Source organism: Protopterus annectens, chromosome 2.part0 (genome assembly GCF_019279795.1).
Source record: "Protopterus annectens isolate FY-2018-M chromosome 2.part0, PAN1.0, whole genome shotgun sequence".
Classification (NCBI taxonomy): domain Eukaryota; kingdom Metazoa; phylum Chordata; order Ceratodontiformes; family Protopteridae; genus Protopterus; species Protopterus annectens.
Genome location: NC_056728.1, coordinates 307651817 through 307670064, shown reverse-complemented (window position 1 = coordinate 307670064; position 18248 = coordinate 307651817). Strand labels below are relative to the sequence as shown.

The 18248-nt window shown below is 39.3% G+C and overlaps 1 long non-coding RNA gene across 1 annotated transcript in view; it reads right to left on the bottom strand.

Annotated features, from left to right (window-relative positions):
* Nucleotides 1-10558: 10558 nt before the first annotated feature.
* LOC122793070 overlaps nt 10559-18248 on the bottom strand; it is a 54370-nt gene continuing 46680 nt past the window's right edge. The window contains exon 3 of the long non-coding RNA XR_006363444.1: nt 10559-11582. This is a non-coding gene — a long non-coding RNA (uncharacterized LOC122793070). The remainder of the gene's footprint in view (nt 11583-18248) is intronic.

Below are 18248 nucleotides of genomic sequence, written 5' to 3'. Positions count from 1 at the left end.
AGTACTTTGGAGAGGAGAGGCAGAGGAGGAAAAGCATAAGCGGATAGATTTTTCCAGCTGAAGGACAGAGCATCCACTTTCCAAGCTTGTTTGTGGGGAGTCCTTGTGCAGAATTTGTCCAGTTGGTAATTCTGGGGGGAGGCAAACAGGTCTATATCTGGGCTCCCCCATTTGTTTATCAATATGTTGAAAGTCTTTGGTTCCAGTTTCCACTCATGTGGGTCCATGAGATTTTTGCTTAGTTCGTCTGCCAGTGTATTTAGTTTTCCTGGCAGGAATTGAGCCTGTAAATGCACTTGGTAGCTCAAGACTGTGATCCACAGAGCCATGGCTAGTCTGCAGAGGGGGTAAGAATGGGTACCCCCCTGCTTGTTTATGTACCACATAACAGTGGTGTTGTCCAGCTTTACCATTAATTGTCTTGGAAGAATGTGGTCCTTGAAGGCTGTCAGAGCATTCTGTACAGCTATTTCTTTTTGATTGATATGCAGATGCATTTGACTTGGGTTCCATTTGCCCTGAATGCAATTCCCTGCCAGGTGAGCCCCCCCATGCATAGTCTGATGCATCTGTTGTTAGGGTTTGGGCAGCAGGGGTTAGAGTGAATGGTAGTCCCTTGTTTTGGTGGCAGGCCTCTGCCCACCAAAGGAACTTTAACCATAGGCAAGGTATGACAGTAATCATTGCTTCTGGATCGTGAGAATTTTAACACCATAGGCTTTTTAGATACCATTGTGGTTTCCTCATATGCAGTCTTGCATATGGAATTAGTAGAATGCAGGAGGCCATGAACCCCAAGGATTGCAGTATTTGCCTTGCAGATAGCAGGATTTTCGTGGCCATTAGTTTGAAGTAAGTTGTCAAATGAATTTGTTTCTCTGGCATGAGGAAAACCATCTGGGAATTTGTGTTCAAGCTTGCTCCCAGGAATATAATTTTTTGACAGGGTACCAGGTGTGACTTCTTTTCATTTATGATGTACCCTAGACAAGTTAGCACCTTTTGTACAAATGCCAGATAATTCAAAAGTATGTCCTGGCTTTCTGCCTGAATTAGACAATCATCCAGGTATGGGTATATTTGAATATTTCTTTGCCTGCAAAATGCAATGACTGGAGCTAGGCACTTTGTGAATACCCTGGGCGCAGTAGATAAGCCAAAGGGCAGTACAGAGAGATAGTGCATGTAGCCTGCTTTGAAGCATAGGTATCTTCTGTGAGATTCCCTGATTGGGGATATGCAGGAAGGCTTCCTTTAAATCCAGTGTTGCCAACCAGGCATCTTTGCCTAGCATAGGAAGTAACTGGTGAAGAGTTAGCATCTTGAATTTTGGAATCACCAAAAAGATGTTTAAGATAGAAAGGTCCAGGATAGAACACCATGAGTTGTCTTTTCTGGGTATCAGGAAAAGTCTTGAGTAGAAACCTTGTCCCTTTTCCTCTTCTGGTACAGTTTGAATAGCCTTTATGCTTAAGAGAGAGAGTACTTGCTTTTGAGCCTCTACCCACTGATTTGGGGGTAGATGTGGCCAACCGTTTGGGGTTGGTAATTTGTGGAAGCGAAATCTGTATCCTTGGGAAAATATATTGAAAACCCATTTGTCCTGGGTAATGCATTCTCAGTTTTTTGCCTGGAGAACAATCTTTCCCCCCAAAAGGAGCAGTCAGTTGAGAAGTGCTTGGAAGTTTTAAAGTTAAATCATTGAGAGTTTACCATAGGGGAAGTCTTACTACTTTCTGATTTGGAAGTGGGAGCCCCCCACTGCTTAGTCCTGTGCGTACCCTGGGACTGAAGCCTGGGTATTCTGCTGGTTCTGGGTTTGAACTGAGAAGGGTGGGAAGAGGCAGGAAAAGGCCAATTTTTAGAGGGCCAATGCCTACTAAATCTTGGAGGCTGTACTTGTAGGAAATCTTTAACAGTTTGCATAGATTTAGCTTTTTCCTCCATCTTTTTAAGAACTTCTTCTGCTTTGTTGCCTAACAGGAGATCCTGATTTAAGGAAGCATCCAGCAATTTAGCTTTAACATGATCTGGCAAAGATTGCTCCTTAAGCCAAGCATGCCTTCTAAGTACAGACCCAGTGACAGCAGCCTTGCAAGATGCCTCTAGTGAATCAAAATCACATTGCAAAGTATGCTTTCCAACCTGTTCAGCAGAATGCATTAAATCCTGTAAATTCTTATTTTCAGAACAGTCAGGAATCAACATCATTTTCTGTTTAAGCAATCCAATAATATGCTACTGATACTTTAACATATGAAACTGGCAGGTTAAGGCCCTAATGGCCAAAGTTTTAGAAGTGTATACTTTCTTACCCCATCTATCCAGTGCCCTGGAGTCTCTATCAGTGGGGGTAGGATTTTTGGCTGTAGTAGTCTTAATGCCCTTGGGTCACTGTGAAATGTTCTCAGGATCCGCAGTTGGATTTTTAAAAAGGAACTTGTGAGAGTCAGGAACCCTGTAATATCCATCAGGTTTTCTGGGAGCAGAAGGTAAAGAGTCAGGGGCCAAGCTAGATTCTGAAAAGGAATCATCAACAATGTCTAGTACAGGAGGGATAGCTAAAGGCCTGTGTTGGGACAGGAGTAAGAAATCCCTAAGCCTCTTTTTAGAATCAGAGTAAGCCTGGCTTTCCCAGCAAAAGTGCTCCCTAAGAGTATGCAGGGTTCAACCAAAACAGAAAGCCTCGGGGGGGGGGGAGCAGAGAGTCCTCTGCATCAGAATCATCATAGGTAGATAAGGTTAAATCCTAGTTATCAGAGGAAACAGAAATTTCAGAATCCTGGCCAGAAGTATCATAAGCAAATTCAGTCCTAGGTCTCTTGGAGGGAGAAGGTTGGCTTCCCTGGATTAAAGTAATAAGGTCTTCAGCCATTCTTATCATTTGTTTTTTAGGCATAGAGGCCTGACCGTTCGGTCTGGGCATCGGTTTTCTAGGCATAGTTCGAGTTTTAGGCCTTGAAGAAGATGATGTCAGTTTAATATGCAAGTCAGTAGGCCTGAATACACCCTCAGAAGCCGGTGCCTGCACAGCTGCTCCGGACTCATCCAAGGTAGAGACATCCACAGGTTCCACAGCTGAAGCATCTCGCGGCATACCAGACTCCGAATGGGTCTCAGTAGAGGCCTGTGAATCTGAAGTAGTGGGTATCAGGGGCTGTGAAAGCACCTCACTGAGAACTGGCGACTGGCTTAGGAGAAGCGTCAGCAGCTTTGGACCTAGGCGACCTGTCTCTGTCTTTATCTTTGCATTTTTTCGGAATGTCGGTAGTTGGATGGCTTACCAAAGACATATCTGGATAATTGAATCGAGTGCCAAAATATTTAGAAGAGTAAATATACTGACGACGAATAGTTCATTGCTTAAATAAAGCACAAAACTGACAGCGAGGTACGTCGTGGTCAGGGCCCTAGGCAAGGAATACAGTACAAATGAAAATCTTTGTGAGGTATTCGCTTTCCATAAGAAATACAATTATTGACTTTTACTGACATCAGTTTACAGCAAGAAAAAGTTTCCCCAATGGGGTACTTAGCTTTAGACTTCGGTTCTGAAACTCGAAAACGAAAATTTCAAGAGTCGGCCGACCGGCACTTGCAAACTGCTTCTGCTTTGGGCACTGCATGGCAAGAAAGAATGATGCAATGGCATCAGCTGCATGCTTTATACCCCTGACTACCTGACATCATGGAAGATGAGACAGCAACTGACGCAGGACCCAAGAATTTGATAAACAGGCCATCTGAGGGCTACTGCAAGCAGAGAACCCCAAATGTGATGACTGCAACAGTGAAACACAAAGAACATCTGCAGGATCCTTAGTTGAAGAGTTTTGCAGCATACCAGACTCCGAAAGGGTCTCGGTAGCGGCCAGCAAATCAACTGAAGTGGGCATCAGGGGCTGCGAAAGCACCTCACTGAGTATCGGAGAACTGACAACTAGCTTAACGGAAGCGTAGTTGGTAGGTTTGGACCTGTGCAGTCTGTCTCTGTCTTTATAGTTACGTTTTTTCAGAAGATCTGCTGTCGGATTGCATACCGAAGCCATATCGGAATTAGAGGACTATAAGTGAAAATATCTGGCTACAATAAGGGCTTGACGATGGATAGTTCTGGCATTGAACAAAGCACAGAAGCAACAACAGGGGACTTCGTGGTCTGGGCCTAAACAACTGATGCAGTAAGAGAGGAAGTCTCTGGGTAGTATTTGCTTTCCATAGGCAAGACAATTATTAACTTTTTCTGACATCGATTAGTGCAAGAGAAAAGGATCCCCAATGGGGTACTTAGCTTTAGAAGACTTCAACTTCAATTTGGTAGACTAAATTCAGGTAGCAGCTGACCAGCACTCGTGCGAACTGCTTCTGCTTCGGGCTCCACGGTAAGAAAGACTGATGTAATAGCGTGGGCTGCCTTACTTTACAGTCCTTATGACCTGACGTCAGTTCTCAAGCGACAGCAACCAACGGAGAAATACTAAGTCTCTGGTATTCGGGCCAGCCGACGACTACCCTGGCAGGGATAACCCAAATGTGATGACTGCAATAGTGAAACACGAAGAACATCATATTTCCTCTGCAAGCCCTCTGTCACCATGGTTAATAACATTTCGGGGCACAAAATGAAGCCCAGAAAACAGATCTGTGGACTGAAAAAGGTGCCCGTCCACATCAAACTGACAATAACTTGTCTGTCCTCCACAGTGGTATTTCAAAAGATGTCCATCATGTCCAGTAACAACATAAAAGCAACATGTGGGAGATTATGACCTCCTGGGGAGCTATAAATTTTTCTTTCTAAAACTGCTGAGGTCCAAGGTGATGCAGAAGTTGCCTGTTTGCTTTGTAACTGATAACATGTGGGAGCAAAATCTATTCTTTGTTCCAAAGGAGGGACTGCCTCAATGGCTTCTTTAAAGACAAGAATATGGGTCTGTCCTAAGAAATCTCTACAGTTGTTTTTCCCCTTAGTAGAGGTTTCTGAGGAAGCACTCAATAGTTCTAAGATGTTACTGTCTGTGACTATGGCTTGAAGATAACAAATGCAGTCTTACTATCATTTGATCAATTAACAGACCTTCCTTCATGGGTCTGTATTTGGACTCATGCTCTCTTCCATTCCAAACTGACAATTGTTTTCTGAAGTTGACATGCTCAAAGGCAGGTCTACTTTAGTTCAGCAAACAATCAGATGATCGAATGCTGTTAGGTCGAACACTAAGTGTCGAACCAGCAAAATAGCGAACAGCAAATTTCTTTCCCAGGGAAAGAAGTCGTTGAGCTGGTTGTGCCGTTTCCTCCACTGTAGTGCGATCTTGAAGTTGGTATATTTAAGTGGGGGGCAAAGCCCCCCACTTTATTTAGCATTTAGTTTTTTTTTTTGGGAACAGCGATTTTTTTTCTCTGGGGAAAAAAAAAATTGCTGTTCTGGTTGTTCGCTGTTTTGAGTTTTCGAGATTTAGGGGTCAATATAACAACGTTCGATCATCTGATCATTCGTTGTTATAATACAGACCCTCAAAAGCATGTGTGCCCTATGCTGCTGTATTCTGTAACATCACTTACCACACCAGCAGAGTGTTTTCATCCCAAGACCACCTGTTTCATAGCACATGGGGGCATCCCCTTTAATCTGTCATGTGCTGTGAAACAGGAGCAATGCTTACCCCTCACATGTTCTGGATACTCACTGAACCTTTACTAGAATACCCTAATCAATCTAACATGCTTTATGAAATAGGATTAATGCTGATGGCCATTAGGCTATGTAAAACTGAGTATGGCACCATGTCTTGTTAATCAGTTTTCGATATATGGTTTATCTGTGTTTTAGATATAATGACTTTCTTGAGTTAACCAGTTTTCTGATGATGCTTTGGGTCCTGTGTAGTGTTATTTTCTATGTCATGATTCACTGTGATCAGCTGAACCCGGCACAGAACACTGGACTCCACATCCGATAACACTGGACATAAAAGAAAAACATCAATAAAGTCCTGTGTTCCTGAATAGCAAACACACAGCCTGAAGGTTCCCATGTTCCGATGATATGGAACCCTATTCAGTGGTAGCTATTGATTTTCTCTAAATTTCTCTGAATTTAAAATTAAATGAAGAAAAGAAAAGTAAGAATTAGAATAAAAATATAATTGTGATAAATGTTCCAATGTTAAGGAGGTTCTGGAAATAACAGCTGGCTCAATCAGACCACCTATGCAAACTTATGACTAGCCTTTCCCTCCAGTCAGACTGAGAGCTAATTTAGACATTCTATACAGTCAGTCAAATTAACTGCCAATGGCAAAAGCTATCCTCTACCACACCCCTTTTCAGAAGCATGTAAATATGCCAAGTAAATGTAATCTCATTCACTAAAAACCTATGTGATGGAGTCTACTGGATGAAAGTGCTCATAATGAATCTCAATAAACTGGACAATATTAAGGAGCAATCAGATTGTCCTGCATTTTTATTTGTCTTTTAGACAGAATCTTTCATAATGGGTTGGTTTATGAGAACAGCACATGGATCAAGAATTTGACAGGATCTACCAGTGTAACTGTCTTTTTATTCCTTAGTTTCTCTGGTAGAACGTAGAGCTATAAAGCAGAAAAAAGTATAAACTCCATTGCAAATTTCAGATTTACTACGTGTGTGTGTGTGTGTGTGTGTGTGTGTGTGTGTGTTTTTAAGTACACTGTTAGATACTGGCATTCCAAGACCCCATCCTTGTCATGGATAGTGCAGAACAACATGGATTACCTCAAAAAGCAGAGGAACAACTTGATGCATGTTCTCAGCCATTACAGTCAGGCTTTAAGGGATGCTGGTGTACAGATGCTTTTACATGCACTTCTGCTTTGTAATTAGCTTATTCATCTCCCAAGTTAGCATTAGCGTATTCATCCCCCAAGTTAGCATTTTAAAGAAAGTCCAAAAATCCAGGTGAGTCATAGCTGAATAGGATATGACATGTTGGGGGGGTGCCAGAGTTTTATTTTTTAATTTGTTTTTGTCCCCTTGGACCGCATCCTACTGCTCAGTCCCCACTGCCACATGTGTACCTTGGCACTACCAGCCATCCTTCTACCCCTTGACTACTCCAGTATTGCTGGTGGCTGTTCGTGCATCATAAGGGCATCCTGGTGGCTTGGCCATCTGTGCTTCTGTCTGGGTGGGCTTTCTTTTATATGCCCTACCCACTCCCTTTCTCTATCCCAAATGCTTGTTGACTATGTCTGAGGGCAATTCCCCTGTTTGGCCCATGGCTCCCATTAGACAGCATCATCGATTGAGCACCCTTGCACCCAGGACGGGCATGCCCATCCCTCCCAGCCACTCTGTCATTCACCCACGCTGCTAATCTTACTTGGATCACCTGGGCTGTAGTCATGGCTTTATCCCTCTATGCCACCGAGGGGCTTGGGGATGTCAGAGCTGATGATCAGAGTAAAGGGTATAATGTGACATTTTTAACAAAAAACACTACGAAAGGTAGAATGTTCAGTTATGTTCTTCTGAATTACTGTGAGAAGAAAGGGTGTAAAGCACACTGGTGTCCTACAGGTAATAATGAGATGAATAACATAGAAAAACATAGTTTGCAAAATACAGAAAAATCAAGGGCATGAAATTAGCACAACAGTTCAGGCAACCAAGTAGAAAAGGTTGTTGCCATGCTTAGGAAGTCTATAACAAGGAAGATAACCAGAAATCCTGTAGATGTACTAGAAATATCTATACAGCACAGGAATGTAGACATCAAGAAAAAGTACAATAGAAATGTTTATGGAATAAATAAATATGCCAAGGTTAGAGGCAGATGAGGTCCAATTACTAACAGTTAGGATAAGAGGGGAAGAGATAAAAACGGTGATGTATAGCTAATCTACAGGAAAGTCTCCAGGAGGAAACGGTATTCCTATGGAAGTTTGGAAGCTGGGAGGGAAGAAAACAATAAAGATATGGAAAGTATTAACAGCATTTTAAAAAGTGGGAGAAGCACCAACATCTTGGAAAAGCTGTGGTGGCCATTATACCAAAACATGGCAAAGACCCATCAGATCCAGCTTCATATAGGCCCATGTCAAATCTAAACCATGATTATAAAGTGTTTATGTCTAAACTGGCTAAAGGAATGGCAAAGATGATGCCAAAATTGATAGATACAGATAAATATGGTTTTGTGGAAGAGAGGCAGACATCTGACATTAACAAAATGATGATGATCCAGAGGGAAGCAGAATGTAAGAAAATACCACTGTTGTTGGTGGGTCTTGATGCAGAGAAAGCATTCGACAGAGTGAGCTGGGATTTTATGAGTAGAGCAATGGAAGCACTTACATTCCCTGACACAATAATAAGGTTATTAGAAAGATATGCGAGGGCTCGGATGTGAAAATTAAAGTGAGGGCAATTCCTCTCTGATAAGCTCTGTCTGAATGGAGGAGCAATGCAGAGGTGTCCTATTTCCCCTTTGTTATTTGTGTTATATTTAGAACCATTGTATTCTAAGAACTAAGCCAACAGGGAAATGGAGAAAGGAGATTCTGCTGACATGGACGACTACAGTATGGGGTACACAGAATAGGCAAAAGGGGCAGAAATTTACTTGAGAAAACTAGCAAAGGAACCAAGGTATTGGGAGCAAATAATTAGGGAGAAGGTAAAAGAATTGGAAGAGCCCAAGAATACATTTGGACTGCAGGCTATAGACTACCATCCTTCCCAATCAAGGATTGATATCAGCGTATATGCAAAGAGAAAGGAATAGGGGGATCCTAAGTGAAATATCAGCACTGGTAGAGTTTTTAGTAGAATCTAGAACAGAAACAGCTGGTACACATGATTAATTAGTACAGCGTATAAAATCTTGCATGATAACTTCAATCAGGGGAGGTTAGAAAGGATTGAGAGGACATATTTTGATAACCAATTCACAAAGAAACAATGGGAGGACATATGTATGCATGCCGCCCACATATGCAACAAAGTCTAGAAGAGTTAGGATTTTTGCTTGTTTCCATATGTATTTTTATACCCCAAGTAGACTCCAAAGAATTTTTCCTCAGCTAGACTGCAAATGTTGGAAGTGTGATATGGAAAAAAAGAGGTAATTAGGAACATATTTTTTGGAGTGTAATGAGTTGGCAGGCTTTAAAAATTTCTTGCAGACTTGTTGTTGTTGTTGTCTTTCGGCTTTTCCCGATTAGGGGTCGCCACAGCGGAACTCTGGTCCGCTAATGATTGGCAGTAGATTTTTCATGAATGCCGAGGTGCCAGCTCGACGTTCAACCTTCAACGAAGGCACGCCCATTTACGCATGTCTTTCGAACGCCCACCCAACCGTAGGGAGGACATGCAGAGTCCACACAGAAGACACTCCCCGCACTCCAGTCGAGAATCGAATGGGAGAACCTCTTGCTGTGAGGCAACAATGCTACCGCTGCACACCGTGGATTTATCTGTCAGAAATACTAGGTGAATAAACTGGTGTAACTAAGGGAATAATTTTTATTTTGAGCCATGATAAAAAATTGGAATTGCCTAGACATAATAAAGCATTGCTGAGTTTAATTCTGGTGGCTGCCACAAAAGCAATTGCTAGACAATGCAAATCAAAGTCTATCCATACTAGAAGTAGTGCATATAATAACAGAGATAAAAGAACTGGAAGTGGGATCTTTAGAAAAGGGCAGGAGCAAGTTACATAGAAAAAATGGGAACAATATATGCAGTGTAATGTTTTGGAGGAATAAGATTTAAGGGAAAGCAAGGATTGAATGAGCTATGTAATTTTGAAGTGAGAATGACTATGCAGAATATTATCTGTGATGTATAATGTTTGCAATTGAAAATATGTCAACATGGCTTATTTATATAAATGTATGATTGCCTAAGTCATAAGTGATCATTCAATAAAGATGTTTTTTGTTTAAAAAAAGGCTAAAATCAAAGTGGCTGCAGTCAACTGGCACAGAGTGTCTGGGGAAGTATATGACAGAAGAATGGCAAAGAAGCTGAAACATAAGGTGTACAAAACAATAACTATATGCGTGCCTATGTCCTAAGTGATAATTCATTAAAGATGTTTCTTGTTTAAAATAAAAAATAAAATTAAAAGACATGAAAAAGAGTGTGTCTGCAGAAGCTGTTTACCCAACAGCTTATCTTAGCACAATGGCATGTTCATATGTAGATAGGTCAAAATGAGTAAGGAGTCATCTATGAGTTCAGCTATATGACAGACTGAACTGCAAATTCGTTCCTATGAAGTATACTTTGAAGCATGAGAAACCATGATGCACTTCTCTTTGTAGGAATTCCAGGAAATGTGGCTTGCTCCTTCCTCAAGAGTTGTACCACAGCATCAGATTGGAAGTCTTTTTACAATAAAGAGTACAAAACAGAAAAAATGGAAGGCACATATTTCATATGGTAACATAACTGCTTTAACAGAGTATGTATACTTGAAATAAAGTGTGTCAGGTAAGAACATCCATAATGTAATAAAACTGGATAATATTATACATTTATCAGCATTTCAATAAAATTATTCTTTTGTCATGTGACTCTTTATTCAGTTTCACTAAAATACTGCAGTCTAAATAACAAGTTTATTCTTCCTTGGCAGTTCTGCAGTGGTACAAGATACTTTTTGTATTTTTTTTTAACAATAGCATGAGAGACTCGACACATACAATACATTTCATAGAAATGTTTAGAAGGGGGTTTAATGTAAGAGAAGCTGACCTCAGACCAGTGATAATGCCAAGTTATATAAATTTGTGTAAGAAATTCCACCAACATTGTGATCACATAACTATATGCAAGTCATAATTACGATAAAAGTGTATTAAAATAAGTTCTGCTCACCAAGAAAAGTTATCCTGCACCATATAAAAATGGTCTCTTTAGAAAAAATATTTTCTTTGCTGTTCCAACTACTTTCCATCGGCAAACATAGAAAAGTATGTCTAGGTTTTGTGGATAGATCATTTGCATAATGTTTCAACTACTTTCCATCCGCAAACATAATAAAAGTATTTCTAGGTTTTATGGATAGATCATTTGCATAGCAAGTCATTCAGTAGTGTGCCACACCAGGAAGGTGTACACCTCATCTCTACTAACAGCACAGCAGATCATGGAGTGTCTAGATACACCTGGATATCTCCTTGAGGGCTTGCCCTATTTATGCAGATTTTAATGCTGTAGTTAAAAAATGCATGTTTCTGCAAAGTTCACAGATATGCAGTATCAGTAGATAAATGACCACAACGGAGAACAGACCACCTTCCCCCAAAGAACAGGATTTGTGGCAGAATCGCTTTTCTATTGCACCATGAAAATCCTCATTTTAATGGCAAACTGGCTGTAACACCACATTTATCAAAAACTTGATCTTCATTAAAAATATATACTTTCAACCCTGTTCTTGTACAGCTCTGTCCAGCAGAGATTTTGAGGTACTGTCAAATTAAATTTCTGTACAGTGAGGCACTGTAGTCTTTCCACATCATAGATTCCAATAAGATGGCTCATTCAGTTTCCCTCAGGAGCCTTTCTAGATTCTTCTGTACCTGCAAAAACATTAAACAAAATATTTATTACAAAAAAAAAAATGGGCATTCTTTAGAAAATGAAACTGATAAGTTTGGAGACAACAACTTGTGTGCACTACAGGCAAATTCAATATTCAAAACTTAGAATGCACGGACTAGTTCTTTGTGACAACTCCTGCGAAGGCTAACATCTTGAAATGCATCTACAGAGTTCAGGGATGTACTTTTAACAATTGTAGAGGCTACACATTTCATATTAAAGCATATTTTAGTCTGTAGATTCCAAAGTGTGTGTGATTTAGGAGACCGGTAGCTCTGAATTATATAAATGATTTAGGAGATAGGTAGGTCTGAATTATATAAAATAGTGCAGCCCCAAAAGAGCTTACACTGCAAGTATGTCTATGTGCTCCTTTTCACAAACTATCTTAATATGTAAATGAGTGTAGATTTGTGTCTTGGCTTGTTTTGATTCATGCTCTAGACTGTGGTTACAATGTTACATACAGCTAAAAATGTGTTTGAAAAACTTGCCCTACACAGACAAGAAAGTGAAAGTACTAAGATAAAAGTGTGTTCAACTGTGCATCCCAGTAAATTTTCATACTCTGATAAAATAGCACATCCACTGTAAAAGTTTATCTAAAAAGAAGCACATACTTAAAATATAAATTATTCTAACTTCTGGGGTGGTCTTCACTGAAGACCAATATTGTGGACAATGACACTTCATTAAGATGACAACTGCGAACTGTGGGTACCGTTTATTCCTTACATGCATGTTCACATACAAATTTAAGTCTGTTCTGCCCCTTCCTTCACTGCGAGTGAACTCAGGAAAATGGAGAAAGAAGAAGAAGATAAAGGTAGAACTCTGAATGATGGCAGTGCATTAAATCATTCATCCTCTCATACGTTACACGTTCTTCCCTTGGGTGCCCTGATGACATCTACCAAATATCCCTATGGAAAACACGAGATAAGATATCCAGACTTATTTGGGCGAATCATGCATGTTGTAGAAATTGCAGACATTACGGTCAACTTCTAGTTTATAAAGTTGTTAGTGGAGGGTAAGCCGCTACTATTTACATCTGTATTCTTCTCCTCAGTATTTTCTAGTAATGCAAATAATTACTGCATTTCCTTCTGTATTTGGTTGTTCTCAGCTGTGAGTTACAGCCCCTCCGTCAATCATCCTCCCTGACATCCCTGACTTGTCTGGTTTAGTCCTCACTGTTCATGGCTTTGCAAGTGCGGAAATCCTTTAAGTAAATGTTGTAAGCATATGGGAAGTGGACAGAGAGGACAGCAAGCCAAATTAATGTGGCACAATTCTAAGAGCTGCAGAGGGCTTTCTGTTATGCCCTAACCACTTTCTCACCCAACATTCAATGTGAAAATAGCATGCATTTTGTATACCCTACAGTCTGCATTTTCCATAGAAGAGTTGTTGCCCCCCTTGCTGCAAACTCCTCTTCCCCATCCAGGATATGTGAGAGAACAAAAATGTTGCTCAGTCCTTATAACTTCAACTGACATATCATGAATTGGGCCTATTAACTGAATTAAGGAAATCCTGTGTTAAAGTTAGGACTCCCTTCCTCTGTGCTATGCCTAGTAACTTACTTCTTGTATCTTAAAATTGATTGCTTCTTATAGTTCAACTTTTCTTAACTAGTAACCAAAGGCAGTATATGCTGTGTAAACAGCACTTATATCAACAGAGTAGGCATTTTTTTTTAAATTTGCCTATCAGACAACTGATTCTGACAGCCTCCATGTCCAGTCAGCAAATACACATTTTTGCATTAGTGCAGATGAAAAATGTTTTCCTATATTCCCTTACTTGACAAGTAATTTCAAAACAACACATTTAACACTAAGTGATTTCTGAAAAGCTCTCAAAGGCTAGCTCTTCTTACTTTCCCCTCTACATAACATCAACATATCAGACAATACAAGTTTTCCTACCATCTCATCAGCATTCTTGATTTAACCACAACTCCACCTTTTCTTTCCACAAGTACAATGAAATTTAAGGTAATGTACTTATTCAACTTAAATTTCTTAAACCACCTAATCAATTCTTACAAGGTTGTTGCCAAGTACTTAATGCAGGAATGTGCACTTCTTTTTCTCAGTCCTAGGAAATCTTCATATTATTACAAAGAGCAGAATAAATAAATTTGCCATTTATTGACCTCTCTCATTCTAGAGCTTATTAATGCCAATTTTTAACACTACAAACACTGTTCCTATAAACAAAACAGACACATTTCTAAAATCTGCTAAAACAGATAAGCTAGTAATTTCATCTTCTGCTCACACTAGCAAACAAAACACCCATTTCTTCAATGTCATTAGATCACAACAACCAGCATTATAACTCCTATATCTCTTTTTATTTAAAGTACTTTTTTTTTAAATTTGCATCTGCTGACTCGAACACTTTTGTCTCAGATATTAGAATCTCCCATGTCTTCATCTTTTTGGGGAGACTCTCCCTGGCCACATTACTGACCTCTCTCAGTGAAAAATTTTCAGACCAGCCCCTCCTAACCTATCATTTCTCATCACTCATGACATATTTTCTCTTCTCTTCCATTCACACAAAAATTATTTTAATGTTTCTTGTTTCCTTCTTATCAGTGATAGCATTACAATATAATTAAAATTCACTCTTGAGGAGTATGTGTCCAAGATGGTGACCAGTTGACAATACCAATTTTAAAGTCCTCAGAACAAGGAACCTTCATCAAGACTGATCTTTGAAGTCTTCAGTTTTGTCTTCCCTATGGTTCTCCTATCAAAGTAAGTGAATTGGTTACTGGAAAACTGTTATGATGAGTCATTCCAAATCTAACAGTCAGGATACTTCTATCAAATGAGAACTACAATCCTTATTGAGCAATAATTAGGGCATTTCCATAAAAAAATAATAAACTGGATATGAAAATAGATACCATAAAAAGACTAAAATAAATTGGGTTAATCCGCAATCCAGTTAAGCAATGAGAATACAGATTTCCGATACTGAAGCGACACTGAGGAATATCAAGGGCAGAGTGAATGTGAAGTGTCACAGAATTTCTTGTCAAACAAAATAATATATTTTGGAAATGTCATGCTTTTCTTTATGCTGATCTAAGAATCAAAGTACTTTAATTGGTATTTGCTTACAAAATGACTATTTGAATCAACTCAAGATTATTTCTTGTTTCGGTATGATAATCTAGAATTCCTATACTTTAAATGTAAATGAAGACAATATCTTCATTATTATATTACAAAAATTTTAATTTTGATCTGAAGAAGCATTGGTTTTGCAACATGAAAGTGCTTATCTGGTCCACTTTTACAAATAAATATTTTTACTGTGTGAAGCTGTGGTGTTCCTACCAATTTTTATGCTTTGGATTGTCAGTGTTTATTTGGCAGTTACCTTTATCAGTGGCTAGGACTTTGGTTCTTGTGTTTAGCTTAAAATGACTATTTTGCTTCTTTAACTGACATTTTTTCAGTTTATTTTCTCCTCTCAGCTTATCTAACTTTACTGATGTTCCACACCGCATGTAGATTTTTTAAAAGAAAAATCTAGATTTTATCTGCTCATTCCCTCTTATACCAAATGCATTACATCAGTTCTTCAGCTAGAAGCCTCAGAAGACATGAGCATAAGCACTATGACATCATACATGGGGTGAAAGATCAAATAAAACAAAAGCAGGAAACATTATGAAAATGCTACAAGAGTTTTCTGGACTGTGATTTTACATCATCGATCTTAATTTAAAATATAATTTTGATTAGGTCATTATCTTCCTGGTATTTTGCTTAAGTCTTTCTTTCACAAAGTTTTATTACTGGTTATCAGTGTGTTTATTTCAGTTTCTGTATGACTATCTGGAATTCCTATACTTTAAATGTAATTGAATATAATAATTTTCATTAATGCCCTTTCTCCTTTTCAGGTACGTTGGATAGTACTGGATATTAGATGATTCTTTATAATAATTTTTACTGTAATTAGGTTATTAAAGAAGGAAGAAAGTATTTGTCTAATATGGAATAGCCTCCATATCTATTATACACTAAATATCACCTAGTTACAAGACTTGTTTGACAATATTAGAACTAATTCTCATTGTATATTTCACCCACGTTTATTCCTCTTGTCCATACAAATGCAAAATCCTCCCTTTTTTTCTGTTTGGAGTATATGTGTGTACCTTTATTATTATCCTACTTACATCTATGTATGACTTTCAAATTACATCATAAACGTTATGAAAAGCGGGGTTAAATGTCTGAAAAGTGAGTTTGGAGGAAATAATGTGTGCATATGCTCAAACATGTTTATTTACTAACCAATTCAGTTAATTTATTTTATAAAGAAAACACACTGTGTGTGTGTGTGTGTGTGTGTGTGTGTGTGTGTGTGTGTCTGTGTATGTATGTATTTATGTATATATATATATATATATATATATATATATATATATATATATACGGATCTACTTTATATTGTTGAAAAACAACTTCAGTGAAATTCAAAACTTTGAGACCAATTTGTCAAAAAGGCATGTTATTGAACACCCGGAAAGTACAGTTTTGTACCTACCATAAATGTAGATGTTCGAAGATCCACATTGCTGCAGTCCTTACTTATGGAAAGTATTAGGCTGATGTCGTCATGGCGCCTAGATCTGACATCAGTATAAAGGCGCATGACCGACGCCATATCCTCAGTCTTTTCTTGCCCCAGATGTCAGAAGGCCAAACAAGAAAGGCCACAGCCAAAAAACAGAATACCTCCCAAAAACAAGCCCAACAACAACCATCACCTAAAGCATAGCACCATGTCAAACTACAGTGGGAAGGAGGGAGGTAATTGGACTGCAGCAATGTGGATCTTGAACATCTACATTTATGGTAGGTACAAAACTGTACCATGTTCTTCATCTCACATTGCTGCAGTCCTTACTTATGGGTAGAATCCCAAAGCAACGGGAAAGGGAGGTTGGTAAAAATCATAGAGCATTAGGGGCTGCTAAAATGCCCTTTAAAATTGCAGTGGCAAATCCAGCCCTAGACTTAGAATAAAGAGGAAGGTGGTAATGTTTAGAAAAAGTATGCACTGAACTCCAAGTAGCTGCCTCCAAAATGTCTTTTGTAGCTACCCCCTTAGAAAGGAGAAGTAGCAGTAGCCCTAGTGGAATGAGGCGGATTCCAGCAGGAATCTCCTTACCATGATGGGAATAACAGAAAGAAATACAAAACCCAATCCATTTAGAAATAGTTTGTTTTGAAACAGGTTTACCTTGTGAACTCAAAGCAAAAGAAACAAACAACTGCTGAGACTGTCTGAACCCCTTGGTTCTGCTCAAATAATAACGCAACTGTCTGTGAATATCCAAAGTATGCAAAATTTTCTCCCCTTTATTTTGGGGGTTTGCATAAAAAGTAGGCAAATGAATAGTTTGGTTTAAGGCCACACTAGAAACCACTTTAGGCATAAAGGAAGGATTAGTACGCAAAGATACCATATCCTTATGAAAAATCAGGAAAGGCTCCACTGCCATGAGGGCCTGTAATTCAGAAACCCTTCTTGCAGAGGTAATGGCCAACAAAAAAGCAGTTTTCCATGACAAATACTTTAACCAGTAGCTGCAGGCTCAAAAGGTTGTAGAGTAAGTTTTTCCAACACAAAATTGAGATCCCAAGCAGGAGTAGGAGCTTCTTATATTCTTGCCCTCTAAGAAATTGCTTAAACAAAGGATGAGAGAATAAAGGAGGGTCACAATCATAGTGAGCAGAAATGGCTGCAGCATGGACCTTTATCGAGGAGAAAGACAAACCCTTGTCCAATAACTCAGTAAGATATTGAAGAGCAACACTTAAATCAGGTTTGGAGACATCAAAGTCCTTTCCTGTGCTCCAAATAAAAAATCTCCTCCATTTATCAGAGTAAACTTTCCTGGTACTAGGCCTCCTGGCCTCCAAAATAACATTCAAAACTTGTTGTGGAAGCTGAGACCCTCCAGAGTCTAAAACAGAAGATGCCAGGCTGTTAGATGCAGAGACTGAATCTTGACATTGAGGAAGTGATTGCCCTCTTGTGACAAAAGGTGCGGAATCAAAGGCAGAGGCCATGGAGGTTCTCATACTAAACTCCTCAGTAGTGGGTACCAGTGTTGTCGAGGCCCGGTGCTATCAAAATCATGGTTGGCTTGTCTTGTCTGGCCTTCAAAAGTACCTTGGGAAGAAGAGGCAGAGGTGGAAAGGCATATATATGCAGATTGTTCCAATTGAATGATAGATCCACCTTCCAAGCTGTGTGATGAAACATTTTGTGCAAAACTTTGGCAACTGGCAATTTAGTGGAGAAGCGAACAGATCTATGTCTGGAGTTCCCCATAACACTGTCAACTTTTAAAATACATGAGGATCCAATTTCCACTCGTGAGGATCCACTATTTGTCTGCTCAACACATCTGCTAAGGAGTTCTGTGCTCCTGGTAGAAACCTTGCCTGAAGATTGAGGTGTAGATTGAGAGCAGTTTCCACAAAATCATCGCCTGCAAAGAGGGTAAGAATGGGTTCCCCTTGCTTGTTGATGTACCACATGACAGTAGTGTTGTCTGTTTGAATCAACACCTGCCCTGGGTGAAGTAAATCTTT